The sequence below is a fragment of the Pristiophorus japonicus genome, chromosome 11 (assembly GCF_044704955.1).
Source record: "Pristiophorus japonicus isolate sPriJap1 chromosome 11, sPriJap1.hap1, whole genome shotgun sequence".
NCBI classification, from domain to species: Eukaryota; Metazoa; Chordata; class Chondrichthyes; family Pristiophoridae; genus Pristiophorus; species Pristiophorus japonicus.
In genome coordinates, this window is record NC_091987.1 from 97,571,171 (window position 1) to 97,594,696 (window position 23,526).

At 44.8% G+C, this 23,526-nt stretch overlaps 1 protein-coding gene across 5 annotated transcripts in view; it reads right to left on the reverse strand.

Moving 5' to 3' along the window:
• LOC139276182 (transmembrane protein 50B) overlaps nucleotides 1-23,526 on the reverse strand; it is a 107,028-nt gene that overhangs the window by 52,095 nt on the left and 31,407 nt on the right. The window lies entirely within an intron of this gene.

Consider the following 23,526-nt stretch of genomic DNA (forward strand, 5'->3'; position numbering starts at 1 on the left):
ATTGCCTTAATTTCCTCTTTAACCAGCAACGCTACCCCACCTCCTTTTCCTTTTTGTCTATCCTTCCTGAATGTTGAATACCCCTGGATGTTGAGTTCCCAGCCTTGGTCACCCTGGAGCCATGTCTCCGTGATGCCAATTATATCATATTCATTAATTGCTGCCTGTGCAGTTAATTCATCCACCTTATTATGAATACTCCTCGCATTGAGGCACAGAGTCTTCAGGCTTGTCTTTTTAACACACTTTGCCCCTTTAGAATTTTGCTGATGTGGCCCTTTTTGATTTTGCCTTGGGTTTCTCTGCCCTCCACTTTTGCTTTTCTCCTTCTTATCTTTTGCTTCTGCCCCCTTTTTACTTCCCTCCGTCTCCCTGCATAGGTTCCCATCCCACTGCCATATTAGTTTAACCCCTCCCCAACAGCACTAGCAAATACTCCCCCTAGGACATTGGCTCTGGTCCTGCCCAGGTGCAGACCGTCCGGTTTGTACTGGTCCCCACTCCGAGAACCGGTTCCAATGTCCCAGGAATTTGAATCCCTCCCTCATGCACCACTCCTCAAGCCATGTATTCATCTTGGCTATTCTGCTATTTCTACTTTGACTAGCGTGTGGCACTGGCAGCAATCCTGAGATTACTACCTTTGAGGTCCTACTTTTTAAATTTAACTCCTAGCTCCCTAAATTCAGCTTGTAGGACCTCATCCTGTCTTTTACCTATATCGTTGGTACCTGTATACACCACGACAACTGGCTGTTCACCCTCCCCCTCCAGAATGCCCTGCAGCCGCTCCGAGACATCCTTGACCCTTGCACCAGGGAGGCAACATACCATCCTGGAGTCTCGGTTGCAACCGCAGAAATGCCTATCTATTCCTCTCAATATCGAATCCCCTACCACTATAACTCTCCCATTCTTTTTCCTGCCCTCCTGTGCAGCAGAGCCAGCCACGGTGCCATGAACTTGGTTGCTGCTGCCTTCCCCTGATGTGCCATCTCCCCCAACAGTACCCACAATAGTGCATCTGTTTTGGAGGGAGATGACCGCAGGGGACTCCTGCACTGCTTTCCTATTCCTGTTCTGCTTGATGGTCACCCATTCCCCATCTGCCTTTGTAACCTATACCTGCGGTGTGACCAACTCAATAAACGTGCTATTCACGACATCCTCAGCATCGCAGATGCTCCAGAGTGAATCCATGCGCAGCTCCTGTGCCGCAATGCGGTCTGTCGGGAGCTGCAGCAGGATACACTTCCTGCACATATAGTCATCAGGGACACTGGAAGTGTCCCTGATTTCCCACACAGCACAGGAAGAGCATGATACGGGACTAGGCTCTCCTGCCATGACTTAACCCTTAATTTAATTTGGCAACTATGCCAAAGGTTACTTACACAAGGAAAAGAAAAAGTATAGTGAACGGTAAGGAGGATATTGATAGACTTCAAGACAGACAGACAGACAGGCTGGTAAAAATGGGCAGACATGTGGCAGATGAAATTTAATGCATAAAATGTGGATAGTGATACATTTTGGTAGAAAGAATGAGGAGAGTCAATATAAACTAAAGGATTCAATCCTAAAAGGGGTGTATGAACGGAGAGACCTGGGGGTATATGTGCACAAATCGTTGAAGGTGGCAGGGCAGGTTGAGAAAGCGATTAAAAAAAACATACAGGATCCTGGGCTTCATAAACAGAGGCATAGAGTATAAAAGCAAGGAAGTTATGATGAACCTGTATAAAACACTGGTTCAGCCTCAAGTGGAGCACTGTGTCCAATTCTGGGCACCACACTTTAGGAAGGATGTGAAGGCTTTAGAGGGTGTAGAAAAGATTTGTAAGAATGATTCCAGGGATGAGGGACTTCAGTTACGTGGATAGACTAGAGAAGCTGGGGTTGTTCTCCTTAGAGCAGAAAAGGTTGAGGAGATTTGATCGAGGTGTTCAAAATCATGAGGGTCTGGACAGAGAGAAACTGTTCCCATTGGCGGAATGAACGAGAACCAGAGGACACAGATTTAAGGTGATTGGCAGAAGAACCAAAGGCGACATGAGGAAAAAAAAATTACGCAGCAAGTGGTTAGGATCTGGAATGCACAGCCTGAAAAGGTGGTGGAGGCAGACTTAATCGTGGCTTTCAAAAGAGATTTGGATAAGTACCTGAAGAAAAAAGATTTGCAGGGCTACAGGGAAAGGGCAGGTGAGCGGGACTAGCTTAAGTGCTCTTGGAGAGAGCCGGCACAGACTCAATGGGCCCAATTACATCTGTGCTGTATCCATTCTAGCATTCTATGATTCCACACAGATTAGTGGAAGTGGAAATCCTGAAATCATTTACCAACTGGATCCCACAACGGGGGTCTTTCTGGGGATAAATAGCCTTCCTCGTCTGCATTTATCTTGCAAATTAAAAATAGCATCAACACCTTACCAATTCAAAATTGGCCAAGCTTCCTTATAATTTCAGTTATTTTTAGTCAGAGTACCGCACTTACTGTAATACTACTTCCTCTTTTCTGGTTGCACAATGATACAAATCTTCGCGGGAGTGTAATGGAATTTCATAAGGGACATACAGCCATATAAACTTACTCATAAGCACATATTACTTTCATGGCTAATCATAGTCAGATAATAGAATTCCGAGAATCTCCTAAAACAATGAAGACTTTTCTCTGAATAAATCAATGACTTAGCATATAACTTGCAACAAATAAGGCCCAACAGGAATAAGTCCAAAGTAATAAGTAAGGCCCAAAAGGAAATTGATTAAGTTAATATTTAAATTAGTTAACTTCAGCACAACTATAAGGGGTACCGCAATCTCTAAACACATTTGATTGCAATAGGCGGTAAGAGTTCTATATACACAATACTGTAACACTAATAAACCATTTCCTAAGGCACAGAACTTAGGAAATATATATATATATTAGGCAATTATAATACAATAGTCACATTTTTGACCCCGAATCTGAACTTTTCAGACCCAAACTCACCAGCTTAAAATTGTTTCTCTTCCTTCCTCAGATACCCGACTATTTTTTCAATTTCTCCACGACGTTTTTTTTTGAGTTCATCATAGGCAGTCCCTCGAAATGAGGATGACTTGCTTCCACGCCGAAAAGTGACGAGTTCACAGGTGTTTCAATGAAGGACCTGATATTCCGGATCCCAAACTACATCTTGAAGGGTGGAAGATGCCTGTGCGTGGATTTTAAAAAAAAAACGTGTGGTGGCCGTTGCACACCAGCCACCACATGGGCTTGACAGAGCTAGATCTTGGTGCAGTGGCAAGGATTAATCAAGACGACTGGAGACCAGCTCTGTTGCACGGATCTACTGCACGCACACATCGATGCGTGGGCTGGCCTGTGCTGCCCCGGGTCCTTGCCTCTTCTGGGCCCCGATCACATCCCTCTACGATCTCTCGGCGCTCCTTCACCCCGACCTCGCCGCTCCTGCCCAACTGCAGTCAGCTGTCGCCCTCTTACCGCAGCACGCGCTGCTCCCTCTAATGGCCCCGGCCTGCTGATGGTCTTGCGCCGATTTCTGGGCCGGGCCACCGCACGCTGCTTGTCATCATCACATTGCTGTTTGTGGGAGCTTGCTGTGCGCAAATTGGCTGCCGTGTTTCCCACATTACAACAGTGACTACACTTCAAAAGTACTGCATTGGCTGTAATGACTGCACAGTGTTCAGTGCCATTCGCAGCTTCTCAGATAATGAAGCAGTCCATGCCCGCATGACCTGAATGACATTCAGGTTTGGGCTAAGTGGCAAGTGACATTCATGTAACACAAGTACCAGGCAATGACCATTCCAACATAGGAGAGTCTAACCACTGCCCCTTGACGTTCAACGTAATTACCATCACCGAATCCCCCACCATCAACATCCTGGGGGTCATCATGGACCAGAAACTTAACTAGACCAGCCACACAAATACTGTGGCAAGAGTAGATCAGAGGCTGGATATTCTTCTGCAAGTGGCTCACCACCTGACTCCCCAAAGCGTACCCAAATTCAACTGTACCATCAAAATAGTGACAAGACAGTTTCATGTAGAAGTTATTTTTTTAAAAAGGGGAGACGGTCACTCTTGGTACTTTGAGATGCCTCCTAATAGACCAAACATGGAGAGAATTTGTTGAGTGAATGAGAAGCCAGCTAACATCTCTTGGCCATGGATGATGTGGGGAAAAATATAACAATATCTTACAGTATCAATACATTTTTGACATCTAATTTGAAATATTGAGGAATCATTTACAAAGAGATACATGGTCACTTCAGCTGAAAGAACAGAGCACCAGGGTGTCAACTTCCAGAGTGAAAAACTCAAAGCAGCATGAGGCCCAAAAGTATAAACAGAGAAACCACTGTACAACTTCAAAAAGTGCCATTTCAGCAGTCCTTAGCAACAATGGTTGTGGTGTATCACCCAAGAATCTAGATGTTCTTTATGGACACAGGTGTTAACCCATTTATTTTAAATATAGATTAACATCTCATAAAATAGCAGAGGGAAATTTCAAATGAATGCATTAAGATAGAATCCTACAATGTAACTTCAGAGCAAATAAATGCTTAGGATACTTGCCCAATAGAAGGGCACCATGCACAGTTTTCCCAAAGTAATCATCTTGTGTGAATCAAGCTTCATTTTTTTTTTAAACATGTTAATATGTTTGTTTCTAGCAGAAGTACAAAAGCAAAATACTGTGGATGTTGGAAATCTGAAAACAGAAAATGCTGGATATATTCAGCAGGTCAGGCAGCATCTGTGGAGAGAGAAACAGAGTTAACGTTTCAGGTTGATGACCCTTCATCAGAACGAACTTTTTCCAGTTAATTAAATAATTCTGGACTAAAACGCTAGTGTAATTAATGGTGACCTTGAAACTAGAAGATAATAAAAATCAATTTCATCCACTAATGTCCTTATCTGTTTTGGTCTATATGTGATTCCAGACCCACAGCAATGTCTTCTGAAATGGCCTAGCAAGCAACTCAGTTACACCAAATTGCTACAAAGTATACGAAGAATAATACCAGACGGACCAGCCAGCATCAACCTAGGCAACAAACACGACAACGGCACAAACCCAGTCGACCCTGCAAAGTCCCTACTCCCAAACATCTGGGGACTTGTGCCTAAATTGGGACAGCTGTCCCACAGACTAGCCATAGTCACACACTCAATCATATTTTTCAGCCAATGTTCCATACTCCACCTTTACCATCCCTCGGTATGTCCTGTCCCACCGGCAGTGATGGCACAGTGGTATACAGTCATAGAATCCTAGAAATTTACAGTACGGAAATAGGTTATTTCGGCTCATCATGTCTGCGCCGGCCGACCAAGAGCTATTCAGCCTAATCCCACTTTCCAGCTCTTGGTCCGTAGCCCTGTAGGGTATGGCACAGCCAAGTATCTTATAAATGTGGTGAGGGTTTCTGCCTCTACCATCCTTTCAGGCAGTAAGTTCCAGACCCCCACCACCCCTCTGGGTGAAGAAATTTCCCCTCATATCTATTCTTAACCTCCCCTAATTACTTTAAAATCTATGTCCCCTGGTTGTTGACCCGCCCTGCCAAGAGAAGCAAGTCCTTCCTACCCACTCTATCCAGGTCCCTCATAATTTTAGACAACTCAATCAGGTCTCTCCTCCGCCTCCTGTGTTCCAAAAAAAAACAGACCCAGCATCGCCAATCTTTCCTCAGACAAAATTCTCCAGTCCAGGCAACATTCTTGTAAATCTCCTCTGCACCCTTTCCAGTGCAATCACATCTTTCACATCAGAGTACTTAAGGAGGTGGCCTTGGAAATAGTGGATGCATTGACAGTTATTTTCCAACATTCCATTGACTCTGGATCAGTTCCTATGGAGTGGAGGGTAGCCAATGTAACCCCACTTTTTAAAAAAGGAGGGAGAGAGATAACAGGGAATTATAGACCGGTCAGTCTGACATCGGTAGTGGGCAAAATGATGGAATCAATTATTAAGGATGTCATAGCAGTGCATTTGGAAAGAGGTGATATGATAGGTCCAAGTCAGCATGGATTTGTGAAAGGGAAATCATGCTTGACAAATCTTCTGGAATTTTTTGAGGATGTTTCCCGTAGAGTGGACAAGGGAGAACCAGTTGATGTGGTATATTTGGACTTTCAGAAGGCTTTCGACAAGGTCCCACACAAGAGATTAATGTGCAAAGTTAAAGCACATGGGATTGGGGGTAGTGTGCTGACATGGATTGAGAACTGGTTGTTAGACAGGAAGCAAAGAGCAGGAGTAAATGGGGACTTTTCAGAATGGCAGGCAGTGACTAGTGGGGTACCGCAAGGTTCTGTGCTGGGGCCCCAGCTGTTTACACTGTACATTAATGATTTAGACGAGGGGATTAAATGTAGTATCTCCAAATTTGCGGATGACACTAAGTTGGGTGGCAGTGTGAGCTGCGAGGAGGATGCTATGAGGCTGCAGAGTGACTTGGATAGGTTAGGTGAGTGGGCAAATGCATGGCAGATGAAGTATAATATGGATAAATGTGAGGTTATCCACTTTGGTGGTAAAAACAGAGAGACAGACTATTATCTGAATGGTGACAGATTAGGAAAAGGGGAGGTGCAAAGAGACCTGGGTGTCATGGTACATCAGTCATTGAAGGTTGGCATGCAGGTACAGCAGGCGGTTAAGAAAGCAAATGGCATGTTGGCCTTCATAGCGAGGGGATTTGAGTACAGGGGCAGGGAGGTGTTGCTACAGTTGTACAGGGCCTTGGTGAGGCCACACCTGGAGTATTGTGTACAGTTTTGGTCTCCTAACCTGAGGAAGGACATTCTTGCTATTGAGGGAGTGCAGCGAAGGTTCACCAGACTGATTCCCGGGATGGCGGGACTGACCTATCAAGAAAGACTGGATCAACTGGGCTTGTATTCACTGGAGTTCAGAAGAATGAGAGGGGACCTCATAGAAACTTTTAAAATTCTGACGAGGTTAGACAGGTTAGATGCAGGAAGAATGTTCCCAATGTTGGGGAAGTCCAGAACCAGGGGACAGTCTAAGGATAAGGGGTAAGCCATTTAGGACCAAGATGAGGAGGAATTTCTTCACCCAGAGAGTGGTGAACCTGTGGAATTCTCTACCGCAGAAAGTTGTTGAGGCCAATTCACTAAATATATTCAAAAAGGAATTAGATGAAGTCCTTACTACTAGGGGGATCAAGGGGTATGGTGAGAAAGCAGGAATGGGGTACTGAAGTTGCATGTTCAGCCATGAACTCATTGAATGGCGGTGCAGGCTAGAAGGGCCGAATGGCCTACTCCTGCACCTATTTTCTATGTTTCTATGTTTCCTGCAATGTGGTGACCAGAACTGCGCACAGTACCCCAGCTGCGGCCTAACCAGTGTTTTATACAGTTAAGCATAACCTCCTTGCTCTTATATTCCATGCCTCGATTTATAAAAGGCAAGTATTCCATATACCTTCTTAACTACTTTATCTACCTGGCCTGCTACCTTCAGGGATCTGTGGACCTGCAGTCCAAGGTCTCTTTGTTCCTCTACACTTTTCAGTATCGTACCATTTAATATGTTTTTTTCCCTTGCCTTGTTAGACTTCCCCAAATGCATTACCTCACACTTATCCAGATTGAATTCCATTTGCCACTGTTCTGCCCACCTGACCAGTACATCGATATCTTCCTGCAGTCCGCAGCTTTCTTCTTCATTATCAACCACACAGCCTATTTTAGTATCATCTACAAACTTCTTAATCATACCCCAATTGTGGATCCAACTTGCCACTTTGCCCTGGATCCCATGGGCTATTACTTTCGTGACCAGTCTGCCATGCGAGACCTTATCAAAAGCTTTTGAGTGGCGGCCCTGGGAGTCTTCAAAATTAACTTCGGACCCAATGAAGTCTCAGAATCAGATCAAACATGGGCAATTACTACCCTTACCATCTATTGCCCTCCCTCAGCTGATGAATCAGAAGTCCATGTCAAACACCACTTGGAAGAAGCATGGGCACAGAACGCACTCTGGATCATAGATATTTACAGCACAGGAGGAGGCCATTTCGGCCCATCGTGTCCGTGCCAGGCAACAAAGAGCTATCCAGCCTAATCCCACTTTCCAGCTCTTGGTCCATTGCCTTGTAGGTTACTGCACTTCAAGTGCACATTCAAGTACTTTTTAAATGTGGTGAGGGTTTCTGCCTCTACAACCCTTTCAGGCAGCGGGTTCCAGACCCCCACCACCCTCTGGGTGAAAAAAAATCTTCCCTCAAGTCCTCTCTAAACCTCCTACCAATTAATTTAAACCTATTCCCCCTGGTCGTTGACCCCTCCGAGAAGGGAAATGGAGTGGATAGGAAGGATCTATCTGGCCCCTCATAATTTTATACACCTCAATAACGTCTCCCCTCAGCCTCCTCTGTTCCAAAGAAAACAAACCCAGCCTATCCAATCTATCCTCAGATAAAATTCTCCAGTCCTGGCAACATCCTTGTAAATCTCCTCTGTACCCTCTCTAGCGTAATCACATCTTTCCTGTAATGTGGTGACCAGAACTGCACGCAGTATTCTAGCTGTGACTCGCAACCCCCACCCCCGCTCTGGTATTCTATGCCTCAGCTAATAAAGGACAGTACTCTGTATGCCTTCTTAACCTATCTACCTAGCTTGCTAACTTCAGGGATCTGTGGACATGCACTCCAAGGTCCCTTTGTTCCTCTGCACCTCTCAGTGTCCTATTCTATTTGCCACTGTTCTGCCCACCTGACCAGTTAATTGATATTGTCCTGCAGTCGACAGCTTTCTTCTTCATTATCAACCACACAATCGATTTTAGTATCATCTGCAAACTTCTTAATCATACCCCGTACAATCAAGTCTAAATCATCACAAAAAGCAAGGGACCTAGTACTGAGCCCTGCGGAACCCCACTGGAAACAGCCTTCCAATCACAAAAACACCTATTAACCATTATCCTTTGCTTCCTGCCTCAGCCAATTTTGGATCCAACTTGCCACTTTGCCCTGGATCCCATGGGCTTTTATTTTTGTGACCAGTCTGCCATGTGGGACCCTATCAAAGGCCTTGCTAAAATCCATATACACTATCCTCATCGACCCTCCTCAAAAAATTTAATCAAGTTAGTCAGACACAACCTTTCCTTAACAAATCCATGCTGACTGTCCTTGATTAATCCATGTCTTTCTAAATGAAGATTTATTCAGTCCCTCAGAATTTTTTCCAATAATTTTGCCACCACCGAGATTAGGCTGACTGGCTTTAATTACTCGGTCTATCCCTTTCTCCCTTTTTAAACAAAGGTACAACATTAGCAGCCCTCTAGCACCACACCCTATAGCCAAAGAGGATTGGAAAATGATGGTCAGAGCCTCTGCTATGTCCTCTTTTGCTTCTCAACAGCCTGGGGATTTAATCACTTTCAAAGCCGCTAAATCTCTTAATACTTCCTTTCTCACTATGTTTATTTCATCTAATATTTCACACTCCTCCTCTGTGATTGCAATGTCTGCATCACCCCTGGATAGGAGCCTTCAATGTCCATCAAGAGTGGTTCAATATCACCACTACTGACCAAGTCCTGAAGGACATAGCCAGACTGGGCAAGTGGCAGGTGGTGAGGGAACCAGCACGAGGGAAAACCTACTTGACCTTGTCCTCTCCAATCTACTTGTCGCAGATGCATTACAGCATTGGTAGCAGTGACAGTTCTTGTGGGGACGAAGTTTCATTTTCACACTGAGGACACCCTCCATTTTGTGTGGCACACCCACTGTGCTAAATAGGACAGATTTAAATAGATCTAGCAGCTTAAAACTAGGCAGCCATGAGGCACTGTGGGCTATCAGCAGCAGCAGAATTCTATTCCACTACAATCTGTAACCTCATGTCCTGGGACTTTACAATTACCATCAAGCCAGGAAACCAACCCTGGTTCAATAAGGTGTATAAAAGAGCATCCCAGGAGAAGCAGCAGGCTTATCTAAAATTGAATTGCCAACCTGATGAAACTACAAGACAGGAGTAGATACATGCTAAAAGCAAAAACAGCATGTTATAGACAGGTCTAGGCGATTCCACAACCAACCGATCAAATCAAAAACTCTGCAGTCCTGACACATCCAGTCGTGAATGGTGGTGGACAATTAAACAACTAATGGGAGGAAGCGGCTCCATGAACATCCCCATCCTCAATGATGGCGGAGCCCAGCACGCGTGTGCAAAAGGCTAAAGCGCTCTCAACCGTCTTCAGTCAGAAGTGCCAAGCGAATGATCCATCTCGGCCTCTCCTCAGAAAGCAGCTGAACGCACTGGATATAGCAAAGGCTTTGGACCCCGTCAACTTCCCTGCTGAAATCTTATGCTCCAGAACTAGCCGTGCTTCTAGCCAAGCTGTTCCAGTACAGCTACAACACTGGCATCTACCCAACAATGTGGAAAATTGCCAGGTATGTCCTGATCACAGAAAGTAGGAAAAACCAATCCAGCTAATTACTGCCCCATTAGTCTACAGAAAGCAGGACAAATCCAATCCGGCCAATTACTGCCCTATTCTACTCACGATCAGCAAAGTGATGAAAGGTGTCATCGACAGTATTATAAAGCGGCACTTACTCACCAATGCTCAGTTTGGGTTCTGCCAGGACCACTCGGCTCCAGATTTCATTACAGCCTTGGTCCACACATGGACAAAAGAGCTGAATTTCAGAGGTGAGGCGAGAGTGGCTACCCTTGACATCAAGGCCGTATTTGACCAAGTGTGGTATCAAGGAGACTGAGTAAAATTGAAGCCAATGGGAATCAGAGGGAAAACTCTCCACTGGCTGGAGTTATACCTAGCACAAAGGAAGATGGTTGGTTGTTGGAGGCCAATCATCTCAGCCCCAGGACATTGGTGCAGGAGTCCCTCAGTACAGTGTCCTAGGCCCAACTATCTTCAGCTGCTTCATCAATGGCCTTCCCTCCATCATAAGATCAGAAGTGGAGATGTTCGCTGATGATTGCACAATGTTCACTTCCAGTCGCAACTCCTCAGGTAATGAATGAAACAGTCCATACCCACATACCCACAAGAACAGGAGTAGGCCATTCAGCTCCTTGAGACTCTACTGCCATTCAATGAGATCATGGCTGATCTGCGACCTAATTCTATATACCTGCATTTGGCCCATATTGCTCAATATCATTGGTTAACAAAATTTATCAATCTCAGATTTTAAATTAATTGATCTAGCATCAATTGCTATTTGCAGAAGCGGGTTCCAAACTTCTACCACCTTGTGTGTGGGGAATTGTTTCCTAATTTCACTCCTAAAGGTCTCGCTTCAATTTTTAAGACTATGCTCAGAGTCCTAGACTCCCCAACTAGCGGAAACAGCAGAAAGACCTGGACGATATTCAGGTTTGGGCTGATGAGTTACGAGTAACATCCGTGCCACACAAGTGCCAGGCAATGACTATCTCCAACAAGAGAGTCTAACCACCACCCTTTGACATTCAATAACATTACCATTGACATATCCCCCACTGCCAGCATCCTGTGGGGGGGAATCATTGATCAGCAACTTAACTAGAACAGCCACATAAATACTGTGGCTGCAAAAGCAGGTCAGAGGCTGAGTCGTCTGCCGCAAGTGACTCACCTCCTGACTCCCCAAAGCCTTTCCACCATCTACAAGGAACAAGTCAGCAGTGTGATGGAATCCTCTCCACTTGCCTGGATGAGTGCAGCTCCAACAATACTCAAGAAGCTAGACACCATCCAGGACAAAGCAGCCTGCTTGATTGGCACCCCATCCACCATTTTTAACATTCACTCCCTCCACCACCAGCGTACCATGGCTGCAGTAATTACCATCTACAAGATGCAATGCAGCAACCCGCCAAGGCTTTTTCGACATGACCTCCCAAACTCGCAACCTCTACCACCTAGAAGGACAAGGGCTGCAAGCCCATGGGAACACCATCGACTGCACGTTCCCCTCCAAGTCACACACCATCCTGAATTGGAAATATATCGCTGTTCCTTCAGTCATTGGGTAAAAATCCTCGAGCTCCCTCCCAACAGCACTTTGGGAGTATCTTCATGGACTGCAGTGATTCAAGGAGGCGTTTCACCACCACCTTCTCAAAGGCAATTAGGGATGGGCAATAAATGACGTCCACATCCCAGGAAAAAATAAAAAAGATTTAAAAAATCATTTGGCAATCTTCTGGCTCCACCTATTGGCCATTTGTAGTTGTTCAACTAAATAGTTAATCCAGCCAATGCATCCATCCCATGACGAGAAATTAGAGTTGCTAGTTCTTTTCACTTCATTTCTAAAGGGATTCTTTGTTCGATTTCACCCTTCCAGACCAAATCACTTGCATATAAAATTGAATACATTTCTAAAGTGATTTCTTTTTCACCAATTTTACAGAATCTTTGCAATCCAATCAAAGGAAATAAAAAGAATGAATCTGGTCATCGCCATAATTTCCCTGCTTAGCCTAACTTAAAATAAAAATGATCACATCGAGTATAGTGCACTTTGTATTCAAATGACAAATTCCAGAAAGTAGAAAGACATGAATTATAATTGTATAGTGACTTTTAAATAATTATTGGTTAACCCTAGGGCGAGCATGTATTGCAATTTATTGGTTGCGAACTTCAGCATCACAAGCAGCATCAATTTTCTAATGATTTTTGGACACAGGCATTTTTTTCCTTGAAATAAAAACAAAGTGTACTAGAAATATGCAACAGGTCCAGCAGCATCAGGAAACAGCAGAGACCGGTGAATGCTTCTGCTCGAGATCTGCAGTTTTGTGACATTCAGTTTTTATTTCAAATTTCCAGCAGAGATTTTTCTTTCTATCCCCAATTATTTTCTTTCATCTTTTTTCATTCTATTTGCATTAAACATAATTCTACTCCTTTCAAGCTATCATTTTTCTCCCCCTCTAAAGCCAGGCAGTTTCCTTTCCTATAGTCTATGCTATTGAATGCAGTTTTAGTATACTGCCACCCAAAGGTATTAAACAGGTGCTACAACAAAAGCTGAACAAGCCACGATATTTCCATACGGGCGTGACCTCCCAAATCCAGAAACCTTGGGACCAAGGTCCTTCAAGATTTCAGAACATATTTCCGCGTCCCGAATCCGGAAACATCTGGACCGAGGTTTGTGTATTTCCGAATTTGAGACAAAATCCGGCATCCAGAATCCGGAAACCTATTTGGTTCAGCGGTGACCCATATTTAGTAAGAAAAAAAACGCTCGGGAAAAACCTGCGTTGCAGCCCTTGGGACAGCGGTAGGTATGAAGACATGCAAAAAACGGCAAGTTCAAGTTTTTACTTTTTAATTCTTTTGCAGCAATTTGATAGTTAAGCATCGCGATTTTTAAATTTTTTGCAATTTTTGCGGGTGTGCGTGTGTGTGGGGGGGGATTATTTACTGTTGTGAAAAAATATCTGGATTTTGGAACATTTTTACGGATTTCGGATGACCCCTCCACCAATCTGCGCAATGTCCGGATTTCAGAACATTCCGGAGTTTGGAACTCTGGATTTGGGAGGTAGCACCTGTACCTCGGGAGCCTACTGTCAACAAGGGCAGACGTTGATGAAGTCCAACACCGCCTTCGGTTGTCTGAGGAAGAGAGTGTTCGAAGAGCAGGACCTCAAACCTGGCACCATGCTCATGGTCTACAGTCAAGTAGTGATACCCGCCCTCCTATATGCTTGAGACATGGACTATGTACAGCAGGCACCTCAAAACACTGAAGTACCACCAATGTTGCCTCCGCAAGATCCTGCAAATCCATTGGCAGGATAGGCGCACCAACATCAGTGTTCTCGCTCAGACTAACATCCCAGCATCGAAGAATTGACCACGCTCAAACAGTTCCGTTGGACGGGCCACATCGTCCACATGCCCGATAAGAGATTCCCAAAACAAGCGCTCTACTTGGAGCTTCGACACGGCAAGCAAGCCCCAGGTGGGCAGAGGGAATGCTTCAAGTTCACCCTCAAAGCCTCCTTGAAAAAGTGCAACATCCCCACCGACACCTGGGAATCCCTGGCCCAAGACCGCTCAAAATGGAGGAAGAGCATCCGGGAGGAGGCCTAACACCTAGAGTCTCATTGCCGGGAGCAAGCTGAAGCCAAGCGTAGACAGCAGAAGAAGCGCATGGCAACCCAAGCACCCCACCCACCCGTTCCTCCAATCAACTGTGACAGAGACTGTAGGTCCCACATTGGACTCATCAGTCACCTGAGAACTCATTTTTAGTGCGAAAGCAAATCATCCTCGACTCCAAGGGACTGCTTATGAAGATTAGGGGCTCAAGGAGCGACACTATCTGAAGACAGGTCTGTCTCAAAAAAAATCCTGTCTTCATGTACACTTACGTATTTTGGTCCCATAGTTAATATTTAGCTCTTTTTTTTCCTTGTTAAAAACTGTAATTGATTTTCAAATAGGGTAACAAGCATATGAACATACACACACACAAAGAATAATTAATTACTTCAACTTGATTATATATCAATTCCCAATGACTTGGATCCCAGTTGAATATGCAGACACTCTTTGCAGTTACATTTTGTACATACAGCCATTTAGCATCTTCCCTTCGCAATCCATCTGAACAGTCCCTTTCACAGAATTGTACAGTAGGCTGCCCAATTTGTTTTTTTACACTTTAGATTTTGAAGTGTATGGAAAGCACCTAATGAAACAAGTTTAATTTTCAGACTAAATGATTAGAAAACCTCTTCAAGCCAAAGAGATACATTTGAGTGAATGCTAATCCTTCAACTAGCATGGTAAAAATATTTTTCTTCTTCCCTAGAAGAACTGATAAGGATGAGATCGAGATCAATATATCAATGCTTATATCAATTTCAGTGCCTAAAGTTATAATACCTCTTGGGAGAGACTAGTACAGTGTGGTGAATGAAGCTGTTGATGGCGGGCAGGGGGGTGGGTAAGGGGAATAAAAGACCAGTGTCTACGTGACCAAAGATCCCTGTTCTATATTGAGCTGCAAGATGCAATGACCCAATGACCCAATTTACACACAAGACTTTAGTGGAGCCCAATAAAACTGAAATGTATTTATTTTTTAGTTCAGATGGAGGGGGGGAATGGAGTAGTTATCTGTGATACAGTTGTAGCTCTCTATGCATAACCCTCCCAGGGTCAGGAAGGGACAGAAAGCTTAACAAAGGTAATAGGGCATCAGGAACTAAGGTGACATCAGGGAAAAATAGAAACAAGTTAAAGCTAAAGGCACTAATTCTGAATGCACAATGCATTCGCCACAAAATAGATGAATTAATAGCACAGATAGAAATAAACTGGTTTCATCTAATAGCCATTATGGAGACATAGTTGCAGAGAGTGACCCAGGTTGGGAACTAAATATTGCAGGATACTTGGCTTCTAGAAGAGATGGGCAGAATGAAAAAGAGGGATAACCCTGATAATAAAGGATAGGATGAAGGCAGTAGACATAAAGGATCTTAGCTTAAAAAAAACATGCAGAAACACTTTGGGTAGAGCTAAGAAACAACAAGAGGCAAAAAATACTGGTGGGAGTCCTTTATAGGCCCCCTAACAGTAGGAAATTAGAGGTGCATGTAACAAGAACAAGACAGGGATCATTGGGGACTTTAATTTTCATATAGTAAAAGGAGCCCCTGGGGAGCAGTAACCATATGATAAAATTCTATGTTGAGTTGGAGAGTGATCTAGTTAAATACAAAACTGAAGTCCCTCATCCCTGGAATCATTCTCGTAAATCTTTACTGCACTCTCCATGGCCTTCGAGTGACGAATGATACTTAAAGGGTTGACGGTGGATAGGCAATGGCAAACATTTAAAGATCACATGGATGAACTTCAACAATTGTACATCCCTGTCTGGAGTAAAAACAAAACGGGGAAGGTGGCTCAACCGTGGCTAACAAGGGAAATTAGGGATAATGTTAAATCCAAGGAAGAGGCCAGTAAAAGCAGCAAACCTGAGGACTGGGAGAAATTTAGAATTCAGCAGAGGACAAAGGGTTTAATTAGGAGGGGGGAAATAGAGTAGAGTATGAGGGGAAGCTTGCTGGGAACATAGGGCCCAAGTTTCCACATGATTTGCGCCTGATTTTTAGGAGCAACTGGTGGAGAACGGACTATCTTAGAAATCGCAATTCTCCACATTTTTATTTCTGCAGTTCTAGTCAGGTAGAACAGTTCTACTTTGGAACAGAATTTTTTCTTCAAAAGGGGACGTGTCCGGCCACTGACGCCTGATTTCAAAGTTTCCAGTGAAAACGTACTCCAAACTAACTTAGAATGGAGCAAGTGAAGATTTTTGTAGAACTGAAAAAACCTTGTCTATACATTAAAAAAATCAGGCGCAGGTTACAAATTAGGCGTCCGGAACGAGGTGGGGTGGGGGCGGAAGGGAAGTCATTAAATTCTACAATAAATCCTTATTTATACTTCTACAAATATTATACAAATAAATCCAACCTGAATAAACATTTATAAGCAAAGAAAAGATTAAATAAACCATCTTCCTACCTGTGTGAAAGTGCTTCAGCCAGCCTCACAAGTTCGTTCGTTCCCGACGGCAGAGGGGGGGGGGGGGAAAAAGGATGAAGCCGTTCCAGACGGCGGGAGGGAGTGTGGGCCCGACCGACCGCCCGCAGCCTGGGGGGGGGGCGGGGGCGGTGGAGGAAGACGTTCCAGACGGCGGGAGGGAGTGTGGGCCCGACCGACCGCCCGCAGCCTGGGGGGAGGGGGGGGGGGGGCGGTGGAGGAAGACGTTCCAGACGGCGGGAGGGAGGGAGTGCGGGCCCGATCAAAGCGGTGGGGGGTAGCCGTTCCAGATGGCAGGCGGGAAGGAGACAGTGAGAAGGCTGCAAGAAGCCTCAGTGCTGATGGCAATGTGCTTTTATTAAAAAATGTTCAAAAATTAAACAGCTACAAAGAACTACAAAAATGGCCGAGTGCCAATGTGTTTCTTCACACTGCACGTGCGCGAAAACACGCACGCGCAGGGTTGCCGGCAGGAAAAAAAACTAATTTAAATAGTACCCGCCCCCTCCCACTTACAAAATCGGCGTGAGTGTAGGCTCCACCCCCCTGGGCGCCACGCCAAACAGACAAGGAGCTGCAGGGCTCTCCAGAATCGAGAGTTTTTTTTCCGGCGCCATTTTAGGCGCGAAAAACGGGCGCCCAGCTCGGAGGGGCGCCCGTTTTTTATCGTGTGGAAACTTGGGCCCATAAAAACTGACTGCAAAAGCTTCTATAGATATGTGGAGAGAAAAAGATTCGTAAAGACAAACATAGGTCCCTTGCAGTCAGAATCAGGTGAATTTATAATGGGGAACAAAGAAATGGCAGACCAATTGAACAAATATGAAGGAAAACACAAATAACCTTCCAGAAATACTAGGGGACCGAGAGTTTAGCGAGAAGGAGGAACTGAAGGAAATCCTTATTAGTCAGGAAATTGTGTTAGGGAAATTGATGGGATTCAAGGCCGATAAATCCCCAGGGCATGATAGGCTGCATCCCAGAGTACTTAAGGAAGTGGCCCTAGAAATAGTGGATGCATTGTTCGGAAAATGAGCACCAGTCTATCGACTCTGGATCAGTTCCTATGGACTGGAAGGTAGCTAATGTAACACCACTTTTTAAAAGAGGGAGAGAGAAAACGGGGATTGAAAGACTGGTTAGCCTGACATCAGTTAGTTGGGAAAATGTTGGAATCAATTATTAAAGATGAAATAGCAGCACATTTGGAAAGCAGTGACAGGATCGGTCCAAGTCAGCATGGATTTATGAAAGGGAAATCAGGCTTGAATTTTTTGAGGATGTAACTAGTAGAGTGGGCAAGGGAGAACCAGTGGATGGGGTGTATTTGGACTTTCAAAAGGCTTTTGACAAAGTCCCACACAAGAGATTGGTGTGCAAAATTAAAGCACATGGTATTGTGGTAATGTGTTGAGGTGGATAGAGAACTGGTTGGCAGACAGGAAGCAGAGAGTCGGGATAAACAGGTCCTTTTCAGAATGGCAGGCAGTGACTAGTGGGGTGCCGCAGGGCTCAGTGCTGGGACCCCAGCTATTTACAATGTACATCAATGATTTAGATGAAGGAATTGAATGTAATATCTCCATGTTTGTGGATGACACTAAGCTGGGTGGCGGTGTGAGCTGTGAGGAGGATGCCAAGAGGCTGCAGGGTGACTTGGGACAGGTTAGGTGAGTGGGCAAATGCATGGCAGATGCAGTATAATGTGGATAAATGCGAGGTTATCCACTTTTGTGGCAAAAACATGAAATCAGATTATCTGAATGGTGGCAGATTAGAAAAAGGGGAGGTGCAATGAGACCTGGGTGTCATGGTACATCAGTCATTGAAAGCTGGCATGCAAGTACATCAGGCGGTGAAGGCGGAAAATGGAATGTTGGCCTTTATAGCTAGGGGATTTGAGTATAGGAGCAGGGAGGTCTTACTGAAGTTGTACAGGGCCTTGGTGAGGCCTCACCTGGAGTATTGTGTTCAGTTTTGGTCTCCTAATCTGAGGAAGGACGTTCTTGCTATTGAGGGAGTGCAGCAAAGGTTCACCAGACTGATCCCCGGAATGGCAGGACTGACATATATGAGGAGAGACTGGATCGACTTGGCCTGTATTCAATGGAGTTTAGAAGAATGAGAGGGGATCTCATAGAAACATAAAATTCTGACGGGACTGGACAGGTTAGATGCAGGAAGAATGTTTCTGATGTTGGGGAAGTCCAGAACCAGGGGTCACAGCCTAAGGATAAGGGGTAAGCCATTTAGGACCGAGATGAGGAGAAGCTTCTTCATTCCGAGGGTTGTTAACCTGTGGAATTCTCTACCACAGAGTGTTGTTGATGCCAATTCGTTAGATATATTCAAGAGGGAGTTAGATATGGCCCTTACGGCTAAAGGGATCAAGGGGTATGGAGAGAAAGTAGGAAAGGGGTACTGAGGTGAATGATCAGCCATGATCTTGTTGAATTGTGGTGCAGGCTCGAAGGACGGAATGGCCTACTCCTGCACCTATTTTCTATGTTTCTATGAAGCCGAACAAGTGTTTTATACAAGTTGATCACAATTTCCACGCTTTTGTACTCTGTACTTTTATTCACGAAGCTCAGGAACCCGTAAGCTTTTTTTTTTTAAAAAAAACATGCTTTCACAACCTGCCCTGCTACCTTCAGCGATTTGTGCATATACCCCTAGGTTTCTCTGTTCATGTCCTCTTGAAGTCTATCACTATCCTCCTCACTGTTAACTATACTTTCAAGTTTTGTGTCATCTGCAAATTTTGAAATTGTGCCCTGTACACCCACATCCAAGTCATTAATGTATATCAAGACCAGCAGTGGTCCTGGAACCGATCCCTGGGGAACACCACTGTATGCCAAAAACAACCATTCACCACTACTTTCCGTTTCCTGTCACTTAGCCAATCTCGTATCCATGCTACCACTGTCATGTTTATTCCATGCAACCACTGTCATGTTTATTCCATGCACTTCAGCTTTGTTGGCAAGCCTATTATGTAGCACTTTGTCAAACGCCTTTTGGAAATCCATGTAAACCCTGTTACCTTATCAAAAAGCTTGATCAGGTTGGTTAAGCACGATTCGCCTTTAACAAAGTCATGCTGGCGTTCCTTAATGAATCCACACTTGCCCAAGTGACTTAATTTTGTCCTCGATTAGTTTCTAAAAGCTTCCCCACTACCAAATTTGTTGACGATACAAAGATAGATGGGAAAGTAAGTTGTGAGGAGGATGCAAGAGATGCTTAAGAGCGTGGGAAAGAACATGCCAGATGGAATATAATGTGGAGAAATGTGAAGTTTCTCAAAGCCAATACATCCTTTCTAAGGTGTGGTGCCCAGAACTGCTCACAATACTCCAGGTATGGACTAACCAAGGCGTTGAAAAGCTGCAGCATAACTTCTACCCCCTTGTATTCTAGTCCTCTAGATATAAAGGCCAGCATTCCATTAGCCTTTTTGATTTTTTTCTGTACCTGTTTATGACATTGTAATGATCTATGTACCTGGACCCACCCAAGTCTCTTTGGACCTCCATTGTTTTTAGCTTTTCACCATTTAGAAAGTACCCTGTTCTATCCTTTCTAGGTCCAAAGTGGATGACCTTACATTTGCCTACATTCAAATCCATTTGCCACAGTTTTACTTATTCACTTAATGTACGAATATCCCTTTGTAATTTCATCTACACTACCGCCTATCTTTGGGTCATTGGCAAACTAAGGGTCGCAGACTCAGAATAGGATTGAGATGAGGAGAAATTTCTTCACTCAGAGGGTTGTCAATCTTTGTGGTTCTCTATCCCAGAGGGCTGTTGATGCTCAGTCATTTGAGTACATTCAAGACAGATACAGATAGATTTTTGGATATTAAGGGAATCAAGGGATATGGGGATAGTGTGGGAAGGTGTTGAAATTGAAGATCAGCCCTGATCTTATTGAATGGCAGAGTAGGCTCGAAGGGCTGAATGGCCTACGCCTGCACCCATTTCTTTTGTTCTTATGTAAACCAAAAGGAGAAAGTGAAGACGATGTTGAATTTCTTAGTAGTATTTTTTTCTGCCAATTAATTCTCACAGCCCACTCCTCAAAAAATGCAGGTAGTCCAGAAAAGCCTGCTGCAGTGCAATTCTTAAATTTACATTCTGAAAACAGAATTTAAAAAAAAAGTGATTCTAGAGATAAATTTATGATCACAGATATAACATCAACGTGTCAGGTCATTTTATGTACAGGATATTCCACTGTTTGAATTTGATCGACTGGCAATTTTTTATTTCAGAGACTAGATTGTATACTGCAGGCTTTCTTAATATCCATTTCAGTTTCTGGAATTAACATGTGGACTCCCTAATCCAACATAGGAATCACATCGTCCACAAACACCATTAAAACATTGAAGATCGATGAGAAATCTTCAATCAAAAGCCATATCGCATAATGTACGTTGTACAGACTGTGTTTTAGAAAAATATTTAAACATTTGTGAATTGATTCCAGTATCTATACCAGATTTAGGTGTCCCAGTGCTTCTGTGTAGTATCTTGCTTGCAGATTAATCTATTAGTTTTAGCCTAAATGTAAAAGTTGGACAGTTTGAAGGAATAAAGTTAGCTATCTCCATACATTCATGTTTGAATCTTTCCACTCAGATTTCTGGCCTGGCCACCACAGAAACGGCCCTAATGAAAGTCACAAATGACATTCTATGAGACTGAGACTGTGGTAAATTATCTCATCGTTCTGGACCTGTCTGCAGGCTTTGACACGGTTGACCGCATCATCACCCTCCAACACCTCTCCTCCGTCGTCCAGCTGGGTGGGACTGCACTCGCCTGGTTCCATTCCTATCTATCCAGTCGTAGCCAGAGAATCACCTACAAGGGCTTCTCTTCCCGCTCGCGCACTGTTACTTCTTCTCATCTACATGCTGCCCTTCGGCGACATCATGCAAAAACACAACGTCTGGTTCGACAAGTAAGCTGACAACAGCCAGCTCTACCTCACCATGTCCTCTCAACCCTTCCACTGCCTCGGATTTGTAATCTGTTTGTCCGACATCCAGTCTTGGACGAGCAGAAATTTTCTCCAATTAAATATTGGGAAGATCAAAGCTACTATCTTCAGTCCCCATCACAAACTCAGTTCCCTAGCCACCGACTCCACAAAGAGAACATAATAAATAGGAGCAGGAATAGGCCATATGGTCCCACGAGCCTGCTCCGTCATTCTATAAGGTCATGGCTGATCTTGTACATAATTCTCCACTTTCCCACCCTATCCGTATATCTCGATTCCCTTCGTTCCCTAACATTTATCGATCGGTCTTGATCCCATCTCCTGACTACTGCCCGAGGCTGAACCAGACCGTTTGCATCCTTGGCGTCCTATTTGACCCGGAGCCAAGCTTCTGATCCCATATCATCAAGACAGCCTATTTCCACCTCTGTAAAATTGGCCATGTCCGCTCCTGCCTCAACTAATCTGCTGCTGAAACCCTCATCCATGCCTCTGGTACCTCTAGACTGGACGTAACTCTTCGCTGCCATTGCCCTCCTGCACCAGCTCGCGCTGTACCTTGAAGTGATATGCCTCCACGCTGCTCCCAGTCCCCCGCTCATGGCCCCAACCTGTCGCTGATGTCCAGGTCGGTGATTGCCACATTGGCAGGTGCAGCACGAGCGATGAGATCGGGGCGAATGAACGGAGAGAGACTGTGGAGGGATGTGATCGGGGCCCAGGGGAGGCATGAGTTCGGGCCAGGGACCCAGGGGCCCAGGGGCAGCACGGGCCAGCCCATACTGTGATGTGTGCGCACTGGGTCTGTGCAGCAGAGCAGGTCTCCAGTTGTCTTGGGTAATCCTTGCCACTTGACCAAGACTTTGGCTCTGTCAAGCCCGTGTGGTGCAACAGCCACCACACGCTAAAAAAATCCACGCACAGGCATCTTCCACTCGAGGATGTAGGTCGGGTTCTTCTTTCAAAATACCCGTGAACTCATCCTTTTTTTGGCATGGAAGCAAGTCATCCTTGTTTAGATGGACCGCCTATGATGATGACCTCTAGACTCAACTATTCCAAATGCTCTCCTGGATGACCTTCCACTTTGCACCCTCCGTAAACTTGAACTCCTCCAAAACTCTGTTGCCTGTATCATAACTCGCACCAAGTCCTGTTCACTCATCAGCCCTCTGCTCGCCGGTTCAGCAACGCCTTGGATTTAAAAATTCTCATCCTGGTTTTCAAATTTCTCCATGGCCTCCAAAGGCAAATGCTTTCTTCTTGTACATCCACATCATAATATTCTCCAGACAGGTGAGCGGGATAGCAGCCTTGCCCCATCCTATCTCTAATCTCCTCTAGCCCTACAGCCCTCCGAGATCTGTGCTCTACCAAATTTGCCCTGTTGCGCATTCCCGATTTTAATCGCTCCACCATTGGTGGCCATGCCTTCAGCTTCCTAGGCCCCAAGCTCTGGAATTCCCTCCCTAAATCTTCCCGCTTCTCTACCTCTCTTTCCTCCTTTAAGGAGCTCCTTAAAATCTTCCTCTTTGACCAAGCTTTTGGCCATCTGCTCTAATACCTCTTTTATATGGATTGGTGTCAAATTTTGTTTGACAACGCTCCTGTGAAGCACCTTGGGATGTTTTACTACATAAAGGCACTATAGAAATGCAAGTTGTTGTTGGTGTTCAGGAGAAGTGGCAGTTAATGTGACCACTCCAGGGAGCAGCACGTGCTGGAGCAGGAGAGCAACGCCAGTGAAGAGGAACGTCACCAAGGTCCAGGTTGGCGATTGGCACATGGGTACTGCAGGAGAGATGAGTTCGGGCAAAGGTGCGGCAAGAGATTGTAGTGGGATGTGATCGGTGCCCAGGAGAGGCGTGAG